The sequence below is a fragment of the Sus scrofa genome, chromosome 16, assembly GCF_054392235.1.
Source record: "Sus scrofa isolate SSC_HxYL_T2T_F1_AM1 chromosome 16, Sscrofa_HxYL_maternal_Yorkshire_Landrace_v2.0, whole genome shotgun sequence".
NCBI lineage: Eukaryota > Metazoa > Chordata > Mammalia > Artiodactyla > Suidae > Sus > Sus scrofa.
In genome coordinates this window covers 49,542,681-49,566,072 of record NC_139398.1, presented here as the reverse complement: position 1 = coordinate 49,566,072, position 23,392 = coordinate 49,542,681, and the positions used below count along the sequence as shown (strand labels likewise).

The 23,392-nt window shown below is 37.6% G+C and overlaps 1 protein-coding gene across 3 annotated transcripts in view; it reads right to left on the bottom strand.

Annotated features, from left to right (window-relative positions):
• The window catches only part of RAB3C (RAB3C, member RAS oncogene family), a 317,768-nt gene that overhangs the window by 155,869 nt on the left and 138,507 nt on the right, over window positions 1–23,392 (bottom strand). Inside the window, exon 4 of one of the 3 annotated variants that reach the window (XR_014831368.1) lies at window positions 17,808–21,983. The exons of the other annotated variants lie outside the window; for them this stretch is intronic. The gene's annotated coding sequence lies outside the window, so the exon portion shown is untranslated. Of the gene's footprint in view, window positions 1–17,807; window positions 21,984–23,392 lie in introns of those variants that run through there. 3 annotated transcript variants of the gene reach the window in all.

Sequence of the window (23,392 nt, the reverse complement as noted above, 5' to 3'; positions counted from 1 at the left end):
CCTACCTTGTGTCTGCAAGCACTGCTCTGGTATCTGGAGAAATGGTGGTAAACAAAATAGAAACACCTCAATTATACCTTTGGCTTCCGGTCTCAACTATGATCCTGACCTTTTAGTAGACCTGCAAACAGGTTAATGATCAGGATCTATCTACAATGGCACCAGTTTTTATTTTTATAAGCAAAGCATCCTTTTCAAATATATCCTAGTTTTTAATCTTGGTTTTATAATGAGCTACATAAGGCAAAAAATGAAAGTTTTGCAGTCTGCTTATGAAGACTCTGTTGACTGTGAAAATAATTTCCATATATACTAAAAGAACCCAAAGTGAAATCTGATACCCAGTTAATTGCTTTTGAGAGTCAGAGACCTGATTTCTTTTCTTCTTGTTTTTTCAAAGCCTTTATAACCTAATATTTTCAACGTTTTCTAATACATATTTCTGAGTTTCCAGATCTATTACAAATAATTGCTCAGTGCAATTTATATATTTTTTCTTTAGATAATTCATCAGCTAATTATCTTTTTATTCCCAAGATTTGACAGGATTCATGTCACACATAATGAGTGCTAGGTAAATATAAAGTGAAAAGAAATTTCACACAGAACAAATTACTTAGAATTCTTTAAGAATCCTAATTCCTCAATACAGGGACTTTCTGTACACCATAAAGTAAAGATGGGAAAGGGCAGACTATTAAAATTATAACAGTCTCAGCAACTGCTTCTGAAGAGGACAGAATAGAAGAAAAAGCACCTGAATAGGTGTTAAGTAAAATCCTACTAATAAATTATATTAGTTAGTAGTGAGGCTATTTTCTGGAGCAAATATGCCTATAGAACAAACATGATAGAGGTTCATTCTTTGTGTATATAATGCATAAAATAAATGTTCCTGATTGATGGGGTTAAGGGAAGCTCGCTTTCTAGGAGTGATTTCTAAAAACCCAGGCTCCTTCCATATTCTGGCTCTGCTATCTTCTTACTATGGTCTCCGAGATTCTACAATGAACCCATTAAAAGAGGATAATATGGATGAAGAAAGCAAATTCACATCTTCAACACCATGGTCTGGTAGCAGCATCCATTACTTTGCCTGGCATTCTGTTGGCAAGAACTAGTCGAATGGCTCACCTGGGTAGAAAAGAAGCTGGGAAATGTAGTCCCTGACTATAACTTCTTCCCAGTAAGTAGGGCTCTAGAAGAAGGTGCATAAATTTGATTAAAAGTTAGCCCTCTCTACCTCATAAAGATTTCCTACACCTTCTTTTAAATTCTTTATAAATGGATATCTACATTTACACATACACTATGTACACATATATTTCTTTATCTATGTATATTTAATCTCTGAAACACACACGCATGACTTTTAGATCTTTGAGAAATGCAAGGTTGTGCTACAACCAAGCCAACATACAGAAGTATCATTCTTTCCCAAGTCAGAATGTTGAATTTTGTTTTGTTTTGTTTTTTAACTCTCACTGCAATTACATCCTACTTTAGAGCAATGGTTCGCAGACTTTTTGAAATAAGTACTGTACACACTCTGAACCAGGCACTACGGTAGATAATTTCAATATAAAATTGAGGCAAGGTTCTTATCAGCTCACGGGAGTAATCAGCCTAAGGGAAAGAAAGACGTAAAAGCAGGTAATTATAATGCCAAGGATAAACAATGACAAAATTTGTGTAGATTTTAATGCTTAAAAGGGTCAATTATCTTTCTTGTTCTTAATGTCTTCCCAGAATTCTATCTGGATGGACAGATCATTTCCCCATGAAATTCTTTCTGAATATTGTGGAATAGCTTATGTGCCTGTTAAATTTAACTTGCTAATCTCCACTATATTAATAAGAATGGGGGTTGGGATAGGAAAGGTAGGGGGAAAGTTCTCCACCTTCTTAATTTATGTTCTGTTATTGCTATTCTTCCTGTCATTCATAAGGCAGTTATTGCTACAGCCATGTAGTAACAGTAAAAGCTCTTTTTTATTGTTGTTCAAAGATGATTATAAGTGTATTATTTAAATGTCTGAAAGAATGAAAGGGTTTATTTAATAAGGAGGAGTATTGGACATAGGCAATAACAAATCTCATTTGGAGCCATACAAGCCCCAGAACTTTTTTTTAAGGTCTTCATTGTAATACTTGCTGTGACCCAAGATATATATTTGCTGAGTATTTATAAGATAAATGACTTGGTGCTGAATAGTGTTAGATTTATAATTTTACTTTATGCTGTTACCAAGCCAAAGAATTTTATAATTCTATTGATGAACAAAAAGAATATTTAAACGACAAGATGACACAAATATGTATATACACAAAATAACATGGAAATAGGGTTGGTTGGGTGCTGTGGAATGGTTAGCAATGAATACACATTGTGCTGTTTTCTTTGTGAACATTTCCCACCTCAGCCTTTGGAAGCTCAGACATGATAAATATTTTGACTAAATAATAACATCCTTTTGGTTACCAGCTGTGACCTCCAGAAAAATGGGAGAGGCAGATGGCAAGAAGCAGTGAAAAGGAAGTTTAAGACAGAAATGTTAGAATGTGAGTATCTTAAATTTTTTTCTACCATACTCAAGTTGTCTATAAGTCCTTAAGAACAGAGTTACTGGGTAAAAATGGAGGATGTCCAGTTAGGTGTAAATTTTGGATAAATGATAAAAAAATTTCTTAGTGCAAGTATGTCTCAAATATAGCATGGGAATGCTTGTATTAAAAATTCTGCATTATTTATCTGGAATTTAAATTTAACTAGACAGTTTATACATTGATTGCTACCTCTAACAACCCTATGAAAAGTTCTAGTAAGGATCCTTCAAATGCCATCATAATACAAGTATATTATTACCTAAAAATCTCATTAAAAACAGATTTGGTCATAAATAATGTTAGAAAAATATGTAGAGGCTTTCATTGGTGGTGCTGGATCAACAAGAGCTGTATCTTTTCATACATAGTATTAATTTCTGAGGAAAATGAGAGGACTTGAAGCTTCTTTCAGAAAAACTAAGAATGTTAAAGTCCATTCTTCAGTTTTAGCTTCCATTGTCCTCTTGCTAGCTTTTGTATGTGTGTCCTGATGGACAAATTAAGTATCAAGCTTAACTAAGCAAGCCATTTTCTTATCTAGACATAGGAATCAATGAAATACATATCAACAATAATTATTAAAATAATAAATATCCTTATATTTGCAGAGTCTTAGAGTTTTAGAATCTTCTCAGAATCTGGAAAACACATCTGGTTTGCAAACTAACTTTGTGAAATACCTTTTTTATGTCAGGAAGATCTACATGAGATTTTTGATTTTGGGGAAATTGTGTGCATCCCTTCCTCAGCTACAGAAGTAGCAGGAAAGGAATATTGCTTTTCATTCTAGCTGTCAAACATGTACTTTATGTATGAGTTCATTATTATGCAAGATAGTACTGAATCACACTGGTGTGTAGGGGCTGCTAATGAGAAGTCATAAATCAAAGTCCTTAATGTAAAGCTCAAGCTACAACGTGCCATTCTCTGGAAATCTCACAAAGATGGCTACGTGTGTGTGCATATCTGTGCAGTGACTGCCTCTCAGAAAGTTAGCTGCTTCCTAGTGCCCAGTTTAAATATTCATCATATGACCCATCTTCTCTCCCCTTTGTGATGTCTTTGTTTCCCTTAAGTCTCATAGATCTTGGAGTTTTTGCATGGGTGCTGAGAAGGGGCAGGCAGTGAGCTGCCTGAGAATGAAACAGAAGGAAGCTGGCTCCTTGTGCTGATTCCCCAAAAAACTAGTTACAAGGAGGATGGCAAGTGCCTAGAATGAGAGGTTGCTTTTTTGTTTGTTATTCACGTTTTCCTAGCTTTAGCAAGGAACAAAAAGACCCTCCTATTGTGTACTCATCATAACTTGGCAGAGGCAGCACCGATGATAAATCTTTGATAGGAACCTCTTACTTCTCGTCACTGAATCTCTCCACTTCCAGGGGAAACCACTTGATTCCACCCAGGGATTCAAGCTAATGTTTCACACACTGGAAAGACATCTAAAAGGAGCACGTGAATCAGAAAGCAGCTGGCCTGGCTGCAGTTTTTATCCTTGCTGACTGACTCAGGATTTGTGATCTGAATCCTGCTGGTCCAAACATTTTGGTTTGAATTCCTGGTCTGTGCCTAGATTCCATGTTGTCTCTATGTGAAATTTCTGAAAACACTGGTAAACAATGTAGCATTAAGATTCAGTTTTGGAGTTCCCGTCGTGGCACAATGGAAATGAATCCAACTAGGAACCATGAGATTTTGGGTTCAATCCCTGGCCTTGCTCAGTGGGTTGGGGACCTGCCGCTGCCATGAGCTGTGGTGCAGGTCACAGACGTGGCTCAGATCTGGCAATGCTGTGGCTCTGGCGTAGGCTGGCAGCTGTAGCTCCGATTGGACCCCTACTGGGAACCTTCATATGCCATGGGTGCAGCCCTGAGAAAGACAAAAGACAGACAAAAAAAACAAAAACAAACAAAAAAAAAAACACCTCAGTTCCATGCACAGCAAAGGAAACATAAACAAAAGAAAAAGACAACATACAGAATGGGAGACGAAATTTGCAAATGATGCAACCAATAAGGGAGTAATTTCCAAAATATACAAATAGCTCATACAACGCAACAACAAAAAAACCAAACAACCCAATAGAAAAATGGGCAAAAGACCTAACTAGACATTTCTCCAAAGAGGAAATACAAATGGCAAATAGGCACATGAAAAAATGCTCAACAAGGCTAATTATCAGAAAAATGCAAATCAAAACTACAATGAGGTTGGAGTTCCCGTCATGGCGCAGTGGAAATGATTCCGACCAGGAACCATGAGGTTGCGGGTTCGATAGCTGGCCTTGCTCAGTGCATTAAGGATCTGGTGTTGCTGTGTGCTGTGGTGTGAGTCACAGACATGGCTCGGATCCTGCAGTTGCTGTGGCTGTGGTGTAGGCTGGCAGCTGTAGCTCCAATTAGACTCCAAGCCCGGGAACCTCCATATGCTATAGGGGTGGACCTAAAAAGCAAACAAACAAACAAACAAACAAAACTAAATGAGGTAATGTCTTATACCAATCAGAACGGCCATCATTAAAAAATCTACAAATAACAAACGTTGGAGAGGGTGTGGAGAAAAGGGAATCCTCCTACACTGTTGGTGGGAATGTAAATTGGTGCAGCTATCATAGAGAACAGTATGGACGATCCTCAGAAAACTGAGGATAGAGTTACCATATGATCTAGCAATTCCACCCCTGGGCATATATACAGACAAAACCGTATTTCAAAAATATACATGCATGCCTGTATTCATAGCAGCAATATCCACAATAGCCACTATGTGAAAACAACCTAAATGTCCAATGATAGATGATTCAATAAAGAAGACATGGTTGATATATGCACAATGAAATACAACTTAGCCATAAAAGAGTATAATGATGCCATTTGTAGCAACATAGATAGAATTAGAGATTATCATACTAAGTAAAGTAAGTCAGAAAAAGACAAATATATGATATCATTTATATGTAGAATCCAAAATATTACACAATTGAACCTATATATGAAACAGAAATAGACTCACAGACAAGAAGAACAGATTTGTGGTTGCCAAGAGTGAGGGGGCTGGGGAAGGGATGGAGTGTGAGGTTGGGGTTACCAGATATAAGCTTTTACACATGGAGGGGATATACAACAAGGTCCTACTGTACAGCACAGAGAACTATATTCAATGTCCTATGATTAACCATAATAGAAAAGAATATATTAACAAGTGTAAATATATGTATAACTGAATCACTTGGCTATACAGCAGATATTAACATAGTATTGTAAAGCAACTAATTTCAATTAAAAAAAATTTAGTTCTAAGTAGAAATACATAAGATAGAGTTGTCAGTTTTAATAGATTAGTTGTAGCAGTAGGCACATTAAAAAAAATTACTGCAAAATCCAAATATACAGTAAGTTAATAAGCTTGTATATATGATATATTTATGTATTTATCCAGAATATTATTATTAATACATGAGTCCAGTTCTAATAACATGTAATTTAAAATTTCCTTGGGGAAAACCGCTCTTTTTTCCATATAGCTTCACTTTATATTGGGGAAACTTTAAAAATATTTTGATGCTGGGGTCACAATTGAAGAGATTCTGACTGATTAATACAGAGGACAACACAGTGGGCCCTCCATATAATCAGTTCCATATCCTCATGTTTAGCCAACCACAGATTGAGAATATTGAAAAGAAGAATTTCCAGAAAGTTTCAAAAAACAAAAATTGTATTTTCCACATGGTAAATAGTATTTCCACAGCATTTACATTGTATTGTTATTGTAAGTAATCTAGAGGTGATTTAAAGATACCTACAGCAAGTACTAACAGACATAAAAGGAGAAATCAATGGTAATACAATCACAGTAGGAGACTTTAACACCCCACTCACAACAATGGACAGATCCTCTAGCCAGAAAATTGATAAGGCAACAGAGATCCTAAATGTCACAATAGAAAAGTTAGACTTAATCAACATTTTCAGGACATTACCTCCAAAAAAATCGGAATATACATTCTTCTCAAGTGCACATGGAACATTCTCAAGAATTGATCACATACTAGGGCACAAGCTAACCTCAACAAATTTAAGAATATAGAAATTATTTCAAGCATCTTCTCTGACCACAATGGCATGAAACTAGAAATCAACCACAGGAAAAGAAATGAGAAAAAACTGACTACATGGAGACTAAACAACATGCTACTAAGAAACCAATGGTCAATAAGGAAATCAAGAAGGAAATTAAAAAATACCTCAAGACAAATGATAACGAAGACATATCCACTCAAAATCTATGGGATGGCACAAAAGCAGTGCTCAGAAGAAAATTCATAGCAATACAGGCCTTCTTCAAAAAAGAAGAAAAATCTCAAATTGAAAACTTAACCCAACACCTAAATGAATTAGAAAAAGAACAAACAAAACCTAAAGTCAGCAGAAGGAAAGAAATCATAAAGATCAGAGAGGAAGTCAATTAAATAGAGATTCCAAAAACAATAGAAGAAATCAATAAAACCAAGAGCTGGTTCTTTGAAAAGGTAAACAAAATTGACAAACCTCTGGCTAGACTTACCAGGAAGAGGAGAGAAAAAACCCAAATAAAATAAGAAATGAAAAGAGAGAAGTCAAAATAGATACTACAGAACTACAAAAAAAAAAAAAAAAAAAAGTGAGAGAATACTATGAACAACTGTATGCCAACACATTTGATAACCTAGAAGAAATGGACAACTTTCTAGAGACTTACAGCCTGCCAAAACTGAATCAAGAAGAAATAGGTCAACTGAACAGACCAATCACTAGAAATGAAATTGAATATGTAACAAAAACACTCCCTACAAATAAAAGTCCAGGACCAGATGGCTTCACAGGTGAATTCTACCAAACATACAAAGAGGAACTTATACCCATCCTCCTTAAACTTTTTCAAAAGGTTGAAGAAGGAACACTCCTAAAGACATTCTATGACGCCACCATCACCCTCATTCCAAAACCAAAGATGCCACCAAAAAAGAAAACTATAGGCCAATATCTTTGATGAATATAGATGCAAAAATTCTCAACAAAATTTTATCCATCTGAATCCAACAACATATGAAAAAGATCATACACTACGACCAGATGGGAGTCATCCCAGGTGCATAAGGATGGTTCAACATACACAAATCAGTCAACACCACATTAACAAAAGAAAAGTCAAAAACCACATGATCATCTCAATAGATCCAGAAAAAGTATTTGACAAAGTCTAACATCACTTCATAATAAAAACTCTTACAATAGTGGGTATAGAGGGAACATTCCTTAACATAATTAAAGCCATTTATGACAAACCCACAGCAAATATAATACTCAATGGAGAAAAGTTGAAAGCCTTCCCACTAAAATCTGGAACAGAACAGGATGCCCACCCTCGCCACTGTTATTCAACTTAGTATTGGAAGTCCTAGCCACAGCAATCAGACAAATAAAAGAAATTAAAGGCATCCAAATAGGAAGAGAAAAGGTAAAACTGTTACTGTGTGCAGATGACATGATACTATATATAGAAAACCCTAAGGACTCAACCTAAAAACTATCTGAACTGATCAACAAATTCAGCAAAGTAGCAGAATATAAGATTAACATTCAGAAATCAGTCGCACTTCTGTTTACTAACAATGAAATATTAGAAAAGGAATACAGAAATACAATACTTTTTGAAATTGCCCCTCAAAAGATCAGATACCTAGGAATATACCTGAACAAGGAGGTAAAGGACTTATATGCCAAGAACTATAAAACATTAATCAAGGAAATTAAAGAAGATGTAAAGAAATGGAAAGATATTCCATGCTCCTGGGTTGGAAAAATTAATATCCTAAAAATGGCCATACTACCCAAAGCAATCTACAGATTCAATGCAATCCCTATCAAATTACCCATGACATTTTTTGCAGAACTAGAACAAAGAATCCAAAAATTTATGTGGAACCACAAAAGACTCAGAATTGCCAAAGTAATTCTGAAGAACAAAAACCAAGCAGAAGGCATAACTCTCTCAGACTTCTGGCAATATTAAAAAGCCACAGTCATCAAGACAGTGTGGTACTGGTACCAAAACAGACATTTAGACCAATGGAACAGAATAGAGAACCCAGAAATGAACTCAGACACCTGTGGTCAATTAATCTTTGACAAAGGAGGCAAGAGCATAAAATGGGAAAAAGAAAGTCTATTCAGCAAGCATTGCTGGGAAGTCTGGACAGCTACATGCAAATCAATGAAACTAGAACACACCCTCACACCATGCATGAAAATAAACACAAAATGGCTTGCAGACTTAAATATAAGACAAGACACCATCAAAGTCCTGGAAGAGAACATTGGCAAAACATTCTCTGATATCAACCTTATGAATATTTTCTCAGGTCAGTCTCCTAAAGCAACAGATATAAGAGCAAAAATAAACCAATTGGACCTAGTCAAACTGAAAAGCTTTTGAACAGCAAAGGAAACCCAAAAGAAAGCAAAAAGACAACTTAGAGAATGGGAGAAAATAGTTTCAAATGATGCAACTGACAAGGGCTTAATCTTTAGAATATACAAGCAACTTATATAACTCAACAGTAAAAAAGCCAACAACTCAATTGAAAAAAAATGGGCCAAAGACCTGAATAGACATTTCTCCAAGGAAAATATACAGATGGACAACAAGCACATGAAAAAAATGCTCAACATCCCTGATTATTAGAGAAATGCAAATCAAAACTACTATGAGATACCACCTCATGCCAGTCAGAATGGCCATCATTAATAAGTCCACAAATAACAAATGCTAGAGGGGGTGTGGGAAAAAGGGAACCCTCCTGCACTGTTGGTGGGAATGTAAGCTGGTACAACCACTATGGAGATCAGTATGGAGATACCTTAGAAATCTATACATAGAACTACCATATGACCCAGCAGTCCCACTCTTGGGCATATATCTGGACAAAATTTTCCTTAAAAAAGACACATGCACCTGCATGTTCACTGCAGACTTATTCACAACAGCCAAGACATGGAAACAACCCAAATGTCCATCAACAGACGATTGGGTTAGGAAGATGTAGTAATATATACACAATGGACTACTACTCAGCCATAAAAAAGAATGACATAATGCCATTTGCAGCAACATGGATGGAACTAGAGACTCTCATCCTGAGTGAAGTAAGTCAGAAAGAGAAAGACAAATACCATATGATATCACTTATATCTGGAATCTAATATATGGCACAAAGGAACCTTTCCACAGAAAAGAAAATCACAGACTTGGAGAATAGCCTTGTGGTTGCCAAGGGGGAGGGGGAGGGAGTGGGATGGATTTGGAATTTGGGATTAATGGATGCAAACTATTGCCTTTGGAATGGATTAGCAATGAGATCTTGCTGTGTAGCACTGGGAACTATGTCTAGTCACTTATGATGGAGCATGATAATGTGCGAAAAATAGAATGTGTACATGTATGTGTAACTGAGTCACCATGCTGTACAGTAGAAAAAAATTTTATTGGGGAAATAACTATTAAAAATAATAGTAATAAAAATATAAGTGATAAAGAAATTAAAAAAAATGCACACGGAAGGATGTGCATAGGTCATATGCAAATATAATACCATTTTACATAAAGGACTTGAGCACCCATGAGTTTTGGTATCCAAGGAGGTTCTGGCACCAATTGCCCTTGGATACTGAGGGACAACTGTAGGACTTCAAATTGTGTTCAAATGGATTCTAATGTGGAATCTGGATTGAGACTTACTGTCTGATACAGATCTAAGGGTGAGATAAAGTCTTTTAGTGTCTACAACGTGCCAGGTGAATTAGATTTTCTCCTCTAATACACACAATCACCTTGTAAATGGTGAATTCTTTCTCATTTAAAGATAGTCAAGGAAAGGTGAGAAAGGTCGAATACTGTCAAGTTTCCAAGGTTCTACAGTCTTTGGTTCGTTGGATTTGTCTAACTTTGAGGCAAAGGACTTCAATTAATGGTCTGTAAAGGCTTCATAGCTCCCCTCACCAGCCTCAGAATTCTCAGCTTGTTGCCTCTTGCCCTTTTCAAAATGTAGCTTTAATCAATAATTCCGTTCCCTTCTTTCTGCCTTTCTCATTCCTGCCCAGATTCTTATCTCTGTTGGTTTTAAATTGATGGATTTTTTTTTTAAGGCAACTTTTCCTCTCACAGCTTAAGGAAATTTCTCCTAAAAGAAGCTGTTTTATCCAGCTATACAAATTAAGTCATCTGTGCTACTTTTCATTTTGTATCATAAGGTCATAGGATATAAAAACTCTAGCAACTCAGAAAATACTCATCTCCAGAATATAAACTATGAAGGATTAGATTTACATAAATTACCATATTAATATTTAAAGCTCAGAGTTTATCAAAAAAGAATGATAAGGGAATAATTTCAGTTGTAGCAGAGCATCCAATTTTTCAAAATTGCTTAAATATTTGATATGAAATTAGGAAGTGCTGGGTCAGTGGGGTTACAGGCAGTTGTTACTATACTTAATTCTTTGAATACCAGGTAGCAAATCTAATGAAAATATCATGTTTAAGATCAAGTCCATTAGGAGTCAGAGAATGCATGAATTTGGAGGAAGGGATTTGATTAAAAGTGGGGTTAAGGATAGTAGAGGAGGCAAAAATATTTGTTGTTCTACTATTTGCTCATAAAAAAAGAAGAATGTTTTGACACTTTGACATGGGCATTTTGATGAAGACTATCAAAATGACCCTGTCATACTGGCTTTATCACCATGTTTCACTTCAGTGGCGAGGAAACTGATATGAATAACAAAACTTGGGGAGTCAATGAGGGTGAGAGTAGGAAGGTATGATAAGGGGAACATGAAATACAAATACGAATAGTGGGAGGGCCAGAGAAGTCCAAATGGTGTTGCTGAGGCTGGTGTGCACTCCATTTGTCAGCCTTACAGGGCTCCTTGATGGGCTTGTTTAGGATAGTTTTCTATAAAGTAGTCTTTCACAAGGGTGTTAGAAGACAATGTTAGAAGCTCTATACTTAATCCAATCTTTTTTAGCATCCAGTTTGTTGTCTGTTTTGTAATGTGCATTATAGACTGGCACAATGGTATGTTCTTATTATTTATGAACACATAAATAGGTATTGTGCAATAAAAGAATTTGGCTAGCTTCTGTCCCCAGTTCCTGGAAGGCAAACTCTAAGCCCTTGTATTTCCCAAGTTACTGGAGTATCTTTGTTATGTATGTTGGGCCCCTTAGAGCAAACCTCATGGTTAATGCTAGTGAGATGACTCAGGATGAGGGAGTGGCCTTGCTAAAAAGGCCAACTCTGTGATTAGATGGTTGGCACTTTAAGTCACATAATATCAGGTCATCCTCTGAGGAAAAGAAGTGGATGGAAATTGAGTTCAACTGTATGGGCAATGATTCAACCAATCATGCCAATATAATGAAACTCCAATAAAAGCTCTGCATACTAGAGCCTGGGTGAATTTCTGTGGTTGGCAATGCCCTGCATATAACCTCATATCAATGTGCCTGGAGGGTGATGTGTCTCTAAGGACAACAGAAGTTTGCATTTGGAACCCTCTCAGCTCTAGCTCTATGCATCTCTCTCTTTAGCTAGTTCTGATTTGTACCCTTTTATTGTAAGTGTAACACTTTCCTGATTTTTGTAAGTCATTCTAGTGACTTATCACATCAAAAGTAGTCATAGGAGACCCCAAATTTCTAGCCAGATGGTCAGAAGTAAGAGTAGCCCTGAAGATGCCAAAATGATAATTTAGTGGAAAATTGTGCCCTTAAACTTGGCTAACTCTGGATAGACATATATTGGGATTACTAGTCAAGAAGTTTTAATGGATATGAGTAATTTGGTTCAAAAAAATTTTGGAGGAGTTCCCGTCATGGCTCAGTGAAAACAAATCTGACTAGCATACATGAGGACGCAGGTTCGATACCTGGCCTCGCTCAGTGGGTTAAGGATCCTGCGTTGTTGTGAGCTGTGGTGCAGGTCACAGATGTGGCTTGGATCTGGCATTGCTGTGGCTATAGCTCCGATTTGACCCCAATCCTGGGAACCTCCATATCCCATGGACATGGCCCTAAAAAGACAACAAACAAATTTGGAAACCACTTAGGAAACCACTCAGGCCTTGTGACATCTTTTCCCTCATCTGCCATCTACTAGCTGTTGCTTTCAGTATGCTATGGGAAGGAAAACTTTAAAAAAAAATTTCATTTGATATATACACATTACTTGGGTCACAGGATACAATAGATTTTAAATGAGAACTTTTCTAAAGGTTATTCTGTAAGTAAAGAACATGAGATTGAGGGCATGGGGACTGTGACATGGTTGGGCTGCTTCTAAGTTCTTTTTCTTACACAGTGATTCTTGCTCTTGCTTTGGAAATTGTTGGTACAGAAAGGGAAAGGTACATGACCATGCTTAATACGGGCTCCGTCTAAATTGAAGGGAATCAGACCATGATCTATCTTCTCTGGTGACAAAACATAATCCTCTGATGATGAATGTGCTCTAATTTTCTCTTTAGAATAGTTTCTTTTAATGTCTATTAGTTTTTAAGGATTGGGTGCATAAGGGGGTTCATTTACAACTGATAATGAGGATAATTATCTCAATGAACTGAATTGCAGGCATCAATGACCAGCCCACACCTCCACCGTTTATGAATAAATGGGGCTCCATAACCCTTCAGCTAGGGTAAGGAGCCCCACACATTGGGCAAAGAATGTCATACATTTAGAAACAGGTAAGATTAAACTGGGGTTGTATCCACTCAGAAGATCTGGCCTTACTACTCATTTCACAGTGCAGTGGCTGAGTGCACACTATTGGCTGATTGGAAAATTAGAAAATGAACACCAACAGTATGTATCATAAAGTACTAAACATATTCACTGAGGTTGGAAAGCAGACTTGATGGAGAGCACATTCATCACAGACCTGAAAATACTGGTAAAGCTTAAGTAAGCCACGAGAATAACTATTCATTTTTAAAACTAAAATGGTTTTCTAAATAGGATCATCAACAAGCCCACAGATTTTCTTTTTCAATTAACAATATTACCCAGAAACTAAGATGAACATCTAGAACTAGAAAATGAACTCTTATCACCATCTCCTCTCTGAGGAGTTGTGAGACAGGTACAATTAGTGTCCTTTAAGACAAATCTACCCCTCAAAGACAGGCAATTAATTCCAAAGGAAAGAAGGTATGATAAAATAGATAGAAACCAAGGAAATCCTATTAGAAAATAATGGCATTTGCAATAAATATTGTGACACAAAAACTTCACATGAGCTGCCAAGGAGTCTATTTTCAGAGTGCAAGTGAAGCAGAACAAATAGCAATCATATTTATGTAATATCTTTTATCCAAGAGACCAAACCTTTTATTTAATCTTTATATTCCCTGTGTATCCTGCCCGAGGTAAGGCTGCAGAATTTAGCTTCTAGCCTTCAATTTAATGTCAATATTTATGGAATAATCTTTACCACTCCAGGTACAGGTGAAATTAGGAGACAAAACACAAAGACAGGACAGACATTCTCTTAGCTCCTTCTCTGTACATAATTAGATCACTAACTGCTAATATATGCTCCATGCTTCAGTCTTCAAGCCTTTTGTTATTTCCAGGATCACAAACAAACAACAACAAAAACAACAACAGAGAGATTCTCTGTCACCAGACTATAAGCCCAGATTTGTCCTCTTTGGTCTGGGCAGATGTTGAGAATAAACTTAAATGTTTAGGACATCTTTAATTCAAGGATTCACATTTTTTAATGTGTCTACATTCTCCACACAGCTTATTTAAGGCCAGAACCAAGTCCAGAAAATGAAAGACTAAGTGGAAAAAACAAAGAAATTAAAAAGAAAGGAATTCCCATCGTGGCGCAGTGGTTAACAAACCCGACTAGGAATCATGATGTTGCTGGTTCGATCCCTGCCCTTGCTCAGTAGGTTAAAGATCTGGCATTGCCGTGAGCTGTGGTGTAGGTTGCAGACGCGGCTCGGATCCTGCGTTGCTGTGGCTCTGGCGTAGGCTGGCAGCTACAGCTCCAATTCGACCCCTAGCCTGGGAACCTCCATATGCTGTGGAAGCGGCCCAAGAAATGGCAAAAAGACAAAAAATAAAAATAAAAAAAAAATAAATAAATAAATAAAAAGAAAAAAATCCAAAGGCAGAAAGTTGGCTGATTGAACTTTGAGGCCACAGAAATGAGCGAATGTTTCTCACGGGGTTAGATGACATTTCTGGCTCTTTTTAGGTACCCCCAAATATATGCTATACATTTATTATATGAACCCATTCTTCAAATATATTCTTCCCTTCAAAAATTAAATAAAAAGATGACATGGAAAACAAACTTATGGGTACCAAAGGGAAAGGGCGGGTGGGGGTTAGAAGGTTTAGATTAAATATGCATACTACTATATATAAAATAAACAACAAGGATGTATTGTATAGAACAGGGAACTATATTCAATATTTTGTAATAACCCATAAAGGAGGAAAGAATCTGAAAAGTAATTTATATATTTATATAGGTTTATATGTATATATAAATGAATCACTTTGCTGTACACCTGAAACTAACTTGACATTGTAAATCAACTAGACTTCAATTAAAAAGACCAAAATAAAATAAAATAGAATCTTTCTTTTTTTGTCTTTTTAAGGCTGCACTTACTGCATATGGAAGTTTCCAGGCTAGGGGTCGAATCAGAGTGGTAGCTGCCAGCCTACACCACAGCCACAGCAATGTGGGATCCGAGCAATGTCTGTGACCTATACCTCAGCTCATGGCAACACCAGACCCTTAACTGATTGAATAGGGCCAGAGACTGAACATGTGTTGTCATGTATACTAGTTGGGTTCATTGCCATTGAGTCACGATGGGAACTCCTAAAATAGAATTTTAAAAGACCATTTTAGGGCTGGAACGTGTTACAGGAACTAACCAGGTAACTCAGTCACTTTTCCCAACATGGAAGATGAAACACGTTTTGATTTCTCTTTACCACCTCCATTTACATATAATTTCCATCTTACTGAAAAGTTGGAAAATCTTATTATATTGACAAAATTCTATAAAATAGGCAGTACATATTTATGATATTTGGATTGAGAAAACTGATTTTTCTTTTCATCATAATGGCCCCTAGTCACCAATTTTTTGTAGAACACAATAATTGGTATGTGCCTAGGACTGTGCTAGACTGTGAGGACACAAAATGAACAAGGTCTAGACCTGTTCAACCCTACATTCATTTATTCAACAAATATCTATTGAATATCTACTACATACCAAGGACTATTCTAGGCACACAGATACAATACTGCATAAATGGGACAGAGATTTGCTATTCCATGAAGCTTACATTCTTTCAGGAGACAGACATGATAAATAAGTAAATTAGAAAATATATTAGAGGGTGCTAAATACTATGGAAGCAACACAAAGTCGAGAAAGGAGCTAGGGAGTGCTGAAGAGGACTGCAATATAACACAAGTTCAGGGAGCAGGTTTTGCTGAGAAGGTAACATTACAGTGAAGGGAAGGAGGTGAAGGAAGAACAATAAGGATATCTGGGAAGAGACTTTCAGAATGCATGAATAGCAGCAGAAAATGCCCTGAGGTAGAAGCATGTCTGGTATGCTCTAGGAATGGCAGAGACTGGTGTGACTAGACCAGGCAACCAGAGAGGAAGAGTAGAAGGTGAGGCTAGAGAGACAGCGGGTAAGATGAGCAGTCTTGCAGGCTCTTGTAAGGGTTTTGGCTTTAATCCAGGAGAGGTGGGATGCTATGAATATTTGGAACAGAGGAGTGACATGATCTGATTTACAGTTTGAAAAGCTCACTCCATCTGCTGTGTTGGGAAGATTCTGAGGGCTGTCACAGTGCTTGAAGCAAGGAGACCAGTTGGGCTATTGTAGTAAACCACATAAGAGATGATGGTGACATGGCTAGGGTGGTAGCAGCATGTAATGGCTTGAGTTGCAACCCCTCCTCAAAAATGTCAAAGTTCTACTCCTTAGCACCTGTGAATGCGTCTCTTTGAAAATAAGGTTTTGCAGGTGATCAGATTAAAATGAGGTCATTAGGGTGGGCCCTGATCCAACAGGACAGTGTCCTTATAAGAAGGAGAAATGTGGACACCAAGACCAAGAAAAACACATACAAAAGGGAGAGAAACACGGATAATGCTGTCTACGGGCTTAAGGCATGCCTGGGGCTACAGAAAGGAGAGAGACGTGGCACAAATTCTCTTTCACATCCCCCAGAAGTGGCCAACCCCACTGACACTTTGATCTGAGACTGGCCCCAGAACTGTGAGACAACAAATTTCTGTTATTTAAGCATCCAGTCTGTGGTACTTTGTTGCAGCAGTCCTAGCAAATTAATACACAGTGGAAATAGTGGTGGGATTTTGAATATGCAATTGGTTCTCATTATTCATGGATTCCATATTTGTGAATTTGCTCAAGTTATCTGTAATCTCAAAATAAATACCACTGTCACTTTTGTAGACTTGAGCAAAGTGGTGAAAAATCTGGCCTGAAAAACCTACTCCCAAGCTGAGTTGAACAGGGCTATACTCTGCCTTCTTGTTTCAGCTGTTACCCTGTAAATAAGTGCCCTTTCACAATATGTTTAGAGCTGTACTCTTCACAAAGCTGAAATGCTGCCTCGTGTTCCAAAGTGCAAGAAGGCTGTGATGTGCCTTATGGAGGAAATACTTGTGTTGGATAAGCTTCATGCGGACATAAGTTAAACTGCTGTTAGCCATAAGTTCAATGTTAGGAATCTATAAAATATGCTGAGTAAAGTGTCTTAAAGCAGAAGTGCACCTTAACATAAGGTATGTATTGATTGGATGGCAAAAATGTTATGATCAGAAGCCCTCGGGAATCTAACCCCATACCTCCTCTATGGGGCAATGATTCTGTACTAATTTAACATTCTTGATGACTTCATAAAGCCTAACTATCTCGAATAAAAGAAGAGTCTGTATTTTGAAATTAGAGCTAAGATATAACTTTGCTTAAAGGACTGGATATGAGGTCTGAGAAAGTGAGAAGTTAAGATTAATCCCAACATTTTTTGACTGATTAAATGGAAAAATGGAGACAAAAAAGACAATGGAAGGAACAGGATATTTTTTGTTCTTGTTTTAGTTTTTGGTGGGGTTTTGTTTGTTTGTTTGTTTGGAAGGAGATGTCGATTAAGAGCCATCTATCTTCTAAATAGAAACTTGAGCTTAACTTGGGTGATGTGACTAAGAAAACTGTGTTATGGCTGAGTCAGAACAGCAATAAGAAGTGTGGACATTAAAATCTAGGGAGAGGAGAAACTCTTGGGTGTGCAGTGTGGGATGGTGGTGAAACTCAGGGGTCAGACTTTGTGCTCTAAGCCCACCCCTGCCCCCTCCGTGCTGTGACAACCGACCTTATACTTGAGAGGACCCTTGAACAAGATTAGAAAGCTCTGAACAAAGACTCAGCAATTGCTCATCATTATCTTTGTTGTTATTACCAAGCTAAAATTCTTTCAGATTTAATATGAGGTCACCTTAATTTAAGACTATTACATATTTTTGGAGGAAAGAAAAGAAAGAACATTGCAGAGGAAGAGAATATTTGATGGTGAAATTTCATTCCAGTCCTAGCACATCTGCAATGGTCCCCTGAATGTCATGGAGCTGAATTAATTAAAACTGGTGGGATGATGGTGTCAGACTTTTATCCTCAGTCTGGTGGTTTTTAAAAAATATCAATCTGCTCACCAGATTTCCTGCCTTAAAAAAAAGCTTATATTTATAGTTTCTCATTGTGTCATAAAAAGCAGAATGTAAATAAATAAGGTGGGAGGAGAAAAGCCAATGACAAGCTCCTACAGGAAATATAGCGGCCTGTGGCCATGCCATACTTAGAACAGAAAGGCATTTAGAGTCAGGAGTGGGGACAATTTTATACTGCAGTAGATACAGACATTTGAGTATTTGTGCTAGATGTTTAGGAAGAACATGGACAGCAATTCTTCCTGGGGTCAACCTCCAACTGAGATCCATGAAGCTCTCTTGGCCACAATTCCTCTGAGAAATGTTTCAAAAGCAGTGAAATTTTCAGTGATGATCTTGTGTTTCTAGAACTTTTAAATCTACCTGGGACTTGTCTAATAAATCATTCATCTCTTTCATTCTTCTTTTGTCTTTTTAGGGCCACACCCGAGGCATATGGAGGTTTCCAGGCTAGGGGTTAAATTCAAACTATATCCGCTGGCCTATACCACAACGATAGCAACACAGGATCCAAGCCTCATCTGTGACCTACACCACAGCTCACAGCAATGCCAGATCCTTAACCCAGTGAGAGAGGCCAGGGATCGAAACTGCATCTTCATGTATGCTAGTCAGATTTGTTTCCACTGAGCCATGACAGGAACTTATTTATTTCTTAAATCAAAGCCTATAGGAGGATTCAAAGCAGAGAACACTCTGTTTTCAAAAAACAGGTAACTTCCATTTTCTCAAAATTATGGAGCTACTAATTTGTTGCTCTTGATTTTAAACTCCACACAGTTGTCCTCTTAACAAATTGCAGGTTGAAGCAATGGGGTTCTGGCAAATTAGACTAGTTACACAGTTTCACCACATGGATATAGCTGAAGAACACTGTAAGCCTTCCAAAGTGATTGCACATCTAATGTGATTGTTATAGCCACCTGACTTCCCTGTATCCCTCAAAAAAAACATGCCCATCAACTCAGGTAACTTCACTAGATGCTCACTTTCCAGGCAGGTTTCATTCACTCTTTCAATAAATATTTCTTGAGGAGCCACTCAGTGCCAGGCACTGAGAGAGGCCTTGGGATGTAAAGGTGACGAAAACAAGCATAGCTCTTGGCTTCAAGGAACTTGGAATCTAGCAGGAAATCAGAAAAGTAAATAGGAATTTACACTATATTTTAAAATATACCAGTGGTAGTGCTTCAAGAGCCTACCATAGGAGTCAGTAAACAAATCTGACATTAGAAAAAACTTGTTAGAAAAAATGATGAGATCTGAGGGATGAGAGGAAATTAGCTTGATCTGTGTGCGGGTGGGAGGGATGTGGTTTCTTGTAGAAAGCAGAGCATATGCAAAGGCCCAGAGGAAGAGAACTGAAGGAAGCTATTGAACAGATGGAATGTTTATCAACTGAGTAAAGCTCTGTCTGAAACCTAAGACCCAAGGAGGAGAGTGGTAAGATATGATAATGAAATAAACATGAGGAGGAGGCTACACTGTCCACCACTGTAGAGAGTATGGATTTCATTCTAAATCAATGGTCTTAACCCGAATTGGGCATCAGGATTACTTGTGGAGCTATCAAATACAAATATGCCGTATTTATCACTACAGACTTGGTTTAGGATGTACAGAGTGAAAGCTGGGCTTCTTCATACTATCAAAGCTCCATGGTGATTCAGATGGGCTCCAGAATCTCCATTTTAAGTAATAAGACATTTTTAAAGTATTTTAAGATTAGAGACATGTTACTTGGCTCTGATGCCAATAGCAAATAAGTAAAAAGTTCCTAAAGTGCTAAGGGTAAAGTTCCTAAAGAGCTAAGGACAGTCTAGATTTAGACAGTGGCAGTAGGGACAAAAGGGAGGAATGGATTTGAGAGGCATTCAGAAGTCAAAATTATTGGACTTGGTGATCAGTGAGATGTAATGGGTAAAGAGAGAGAAATCAAAATTACAGCTCAGCCTCCAACATCAGATAACTAGGTGCAGGTGGATCCATTAACTGGGATAGTAAATGCTAGCACAGGTACTAACTACAATGTTTGCAGAGCAACTGTCAAAGACTAGGTGCTCAATAAATGCTGAATGAATGAATAAACCAATGACTGTGGATGAAAACTTGAAAAAAGTAAGGGTTAGTTTATGGATAAGCTTTGTTGGGTTTTGACAGATCTAAATATCTGAGGGGGGTGGAGTGGGAGGTTGTAAAAAAGATATGCAAAACAGAGGGTACCATCAATACAAAAAACACAAAGGTTGGAAAGTTTAGGCTTTGTTCCAAAAACAGTGAGTCAATGGTTCAATTTGGCTTTAGAATAGTGAAAGATGAGCCTGTAAAAATATGGTAGCTCCATGATGTCTTAAGTCTGAAAATCAGGCTAAAGAATTTTTAATCAATTAAGGAGGCAATGGTGAGTCGTGGCTTTTGGGCAGGGGTCTTCCATGATTTTTGGAATCATGTTCTCTTGGAAGAAACTTATAGTAGAAGTGGGATAGGTTGGATTAAGATGGGAAGAAATCTAAGATCAGTTAGAGGGCTGTTATGAAGGAAGAAGCAAAATATAAGAAGCAGCAGCTGAGCCATAATGATCACATGGTTTTTCAGGTAGGATCAAATTCAAAGGATATTTAGAAAAATTAATATGCAAGATCAGGCCCAAGATTGGGATGGATGGAAGTTAGAGTTAGATTCAGAGTGCACCCTGAGTGACAAAGCATTATGGTCTCAATGAATAGCAAAACAGATGTCAGAAGTTTCAGGTGCAGAAAATTGATCCTGAGACACCAACAGGATGCCCAGGTGGAGAAATATTTGGGGTACCTGGAAATGCAACACTGCAGAAGATAGACTGGGGCCTGACATTTAAAGTTGAGAGCCATTCAATACAAGTGATAAATGATGTGTTCGAATAGATTAAGATGGCTAAGGAAACAACAAGCCCAAGAAAAAAGCCTTGAGGGGATACTTACCCTCAGGTAAGGAAGGAAGTGAAAGCTAGGAAGTAGAAAGAAAAGCGGTCAGAGAAAGAGAAGAAGAATCTTTGAAATGTGCCTCTAAGAAGACAGGAAACAGAGCTCCAAAGGAAAGAGTGGGTAAAGTCAAATTTTCAGAGAACTGGAGGAGGAGGAAGACTGAGATAGAGCTGACGGTCTATTGACAGGAGAGAAAGCCTGAGGGTGCTGAAGCAGTTTACTGGCATTGCAGATAGAAGGTATGGAGGTTGTTTGGACTTTCCCATAGCTTTTCTGATGCAAGAGTCAGGGTTACCACTAGGAAGGCTCCTGGCACTTGGTTACCATTTGGTTTTAAAGAACTCAGTGATGGATTCTTCTGCGTCTTCTCAGTAGTCATATAATGTGCTTTGGGACAAGGTGTAAGAACTGTGGACACAAACAAATCTGGGAACCCTGAAATCTGGAACCTGATTCATGAACACTTCCTGTCTGGGAGCCCTGGGTCTCAAAATTTCCTAAGAGCGGAGTTTCACTGTAGCTCAGTGGTTAACTAATCCGACCAGGAACCATGAGGTTGCGGGTTCGATCCCTGGCCTTGCTCAGTGGGTTAAGGATCCGGCATTGCCATAAGCTGTGGTGTAGGTTGCAGACGCAAATCAGACACCGTGTTGCTGTGGCTCTGGCATAGGCCGGCGGCTACAGCTCCGATTCGACCCCTAGCCTGGGAACCTCCATATGCCACGGGAGCGGCCCAAGAAATGGCAAAAACACACACACACAATTTCCCAAGAGGGAATAGTCTAAGTTAAAATGACTATTTTGTATGGCAATGTATGTGCCAGAGCTATGAGTGGTAATTAACTAGATATCACCACAATACTTATTGAGCCAACCTTTGTGTTACTAATATGAAATACTACTTTTATCATAAACTAAATTCCCATATAGATTTGGGTCTATGGAATGAAATTGAGACACTCAATTTCATTCCATTTTGTACCAAACCTCCTGGTATTTCATTAGGATTGCCTTGAGTTAATGAATTTATGTGCAAAGAATTGGCTTTTTTTTTTTTTTTACAATATCAGTCTACTTAAAAGGGGGGTACTTAAGCCTCCTTCTATGCCTCTCAGTTGAAGGTAATTACTTTTCATGTAGGCTCTAAGCTTGTCTTTTTCAGTTTATAGGTATATATTTCTCTTTGGAGTTGCTATTGTTAGTGGTTTTTTTTTTATTTTAAGTGTGTGTGTAAATAAGAAAGATGGAAGCACTTTCTCAGATAAACAATTATTATTTTATTATTTTTATGCACCTGTGGCACATGGAGGTTCCCAGGCTAGGGGTCAAATCGGAGCTACAGCTGCCAGCCTATGCCACAGCCACAGCAATGCCGGATCCTTAACCCACTAATCGAGGCCAGGGATTGAACCAGCAACCTCATGGCTGGCTACTAGTCAGATTCATTTCTGCTGCGCCACAGTGTGAACTCCCCAATTAAAATTTATTTAATTTTTTTATATAATAATTTTTATTTTTTTCCAATATAGCTGGCTTACAGTGTTCTGTCAGTTTTCTATTGTACAGCATGGTGACCCAGTTACACATTTAAAAGAAAAAATCTAAAGCAAATTGAACTTTTTAATAACACCTGTTTTTAAATTTTTTAAACAATTTATATTTTTCCACTATTGTTGGTTTAGTATTCTGTCAATTAATGCTGTACAGCAAAGTGACCCAGTCATATGTATATATATTTATTTTTCCTTTTCTCACATTATTCTCCATTATGTTCTATCATAAGTGACTAGATATAGTTCCTTGGATCTCATTGCTTATCCACTCCAAATGCCATAGTTTGCATCTATTAACCCTAGGCTCCCAGTCCATTCCACTCCCTCCCCCTTTCTCTTGGCAACCACAAGTCTATTCTGACCTTCCCTGAGCTGATACACTTGTAAAAAAAAAAATCATTTTGGATAATACTATTATGTAAAACTG